Consider the following 2,407-nt stretch of genomic DNA (forward strand, 5'->3'; position numbering starts at 1 on the left):
TATATATATATATATATTTCTTTTATTGTCTAGAGAGAAAGTTCAAATCCTTAAAGAAAAACCATTTAGGAAAGAGTAGGCGTTCGACTGTGATCGAATGGGGTGATTATGGGAACTCCTTAGAAAGTTCTACCTTCAAGTTGTCTGTTGCAAATTTTATGGCTCGTGGTATTACATTCAAGTTGTCTACTGCAAATTTTATGGCCCGTGATATTATATTTGATGAGATTGAATTGATGGCTTCTTGCATTGTGTCGAAATGTCCCTTGCCTAGCTGACTGATAAACTAGGATGCTCTTGGCATTACTTTTTGAGAATTTGTTTAGAGCCCTTTAACAGATTGTTTAACTTAATTTATTAACCAAGTGATTACTTATATTAATTTTTAGATCTAAGTTAAACACAAATGAATCATATCATGCAAAGACGCGAAAAAATAAATAACACCACGATATAATTACCCAGGAAAACTAATGAAACTAACTGTTTCAAGGTAAAAACCTGGGAGGATTTGACCTAGCTATCCTCATGATAGACCAAATCCACTATAAGATAATAGAAGTTTTTACAAAAGATTTAACCCTAAATCTAATACTACCTCATGTTGTAACTTACTGACATGACCACATGCAAGCTTCGAATCCACAGACTCCTTCTCTTCTTGGATTTACACCAACACAAGCCACCTTGCTTGTGACTTTGAGACTCCACTCAAAGGTTTCAGATCACCTTCACTTATTGATCTTGATGTAGGAACTAGTTCTACCAATGCTTGATTGTAGTTTTGGCTCCGGTAGATTCTTGTGTAATTAGAAGGTACAAACCTCTCAAATCTCATAAAGAGTAACACAAGTCTTTTTCAACTCTCACAAAATGTGGTTAGGGTTTCCCTTTTATATGTGGAGAAGTTTAAGTGAAGCCCTAAACGTTTTCATAAGTTTGGGCCTGTTTAAAAATCTTTAGAAAAACTATGCCTGTGATTTTCGATCGGTCGAGCCTAATTCTCGATCGGTCGAGAAAGGTAGAACCTCACTTTTCTTTACTGCAAATAGCTGGACTTCAAAACTTGAAACATCCTTAATTAAACATTGTCTAAACACCTAGACTAGACATGTTTTGTTCTCAGTTTGCCAACAATATACAATAATGATTCTAAATATTTAATCTAAATCTTTAGAACCTAACACTTTTGTCTTGTGCCTTGGACACATTTAGGAAAAGGAAGAGTCAAAATAGAGTAGAAAATAAAATGGAGCGAACCCCTTATAGGTGTCTTAAAATTTAAGGTAAACTATATGTATTTGGCCCTTATTTTTCACATCATATTTTAATTTGATCCCTAACTTTCCAATTGTGTTAATTTGGTCACTAGTTTCTCGGTGCCGTGTCAATTTAGTACTTGTCGTTATCTCTTGGATAAAAATTGCTAACATGACAAATGGCCGAAATAAAAAATTAGTTTCCGATGATGTGGCAAGCAACTAATTTTTTTATTTTGGCCGCTTACCATATCAGCAACTTCCATTCAAAAGATAAAACATGGACTAAATTGACACGGCATTAAAAAGTTAGGAACCAAATTGACACAATTAAAAAGTTAGGGACCAAATTAAAATATAGTGTAAAAAATAAAGACCACATACGTAGTTTACCCTAAAATTTAACTATGATGCAGTTGTGTCCCCATATAAAGCAGCTCTAACCATTATTGCTTATGACCACAATGGGGATTTGGATTGGGCAAAAACGAATATCATCCTTAGTTGCTCTTTGTTGGTGGCTGAAGCTTTAGCTATAATATTGGGAATGCAAGTTGCAAGCAATGAGAATCATTGTAGAGTTGTTTTGGAGAATGACTCAAAGGAATGCATCCTCCATTTATCTCAACCACTTGAGGCACCAACATGGACTATTGAAGGGCTCGTGCTGGATGTCTATACCCTGTCGATTTCTTTATTTATAAGTTTTCTCTAGGTTAAAAGAGAGGCTAATGTTGCTGCTCATGCCCTTGCCAAATGGGTTCCATCTTGTAATTTTCCAGGCCTGTTTCATTGAAACTACAACATTAAAAAACACTTCAAAGCTCTAGCGATTAAATTAAAATTTTCTAAACTACCAATGATTAAAATCAAAATTATTCCAAATTTAGTAGGTGTAATTCTTGCTTTAGATTTTGATTTACACAAAAATTGGGGATTCTAAATAATAATAAAAAGTAAGTGCTTTTTTTTTTTTTTTTTTTTCTCCAAGCCTAATCTACCCAAGTACCTAAGCCCTCCAAGCTTCTTGCTCCAACGAGGTTACGCCGAACCTATTTCTTCTTTAGCTTGCCGGATTCCGCTACTTGACCATAGCATCAACCAATGTATATTGGCTCCTTTCCAAACTGCTTCCCAAAGCACCAAAT

Source organism: Quercus suber, unplaced genomic scaffold, assembly GCF_002906115.3.
Source record: "Quercus suber isolate HL8 unplaced genomic scaffold, Cork oak 2.0 scaffold_63, whole genome shotgun sequence".
Classification (NCBI taxonomy): domain Eukaryota; kingdom Viridiplantae; phylum Streptophyta; class Magnoliopsida; order Fagales; family Fagaceae; genus Quercus; species Quercus suber.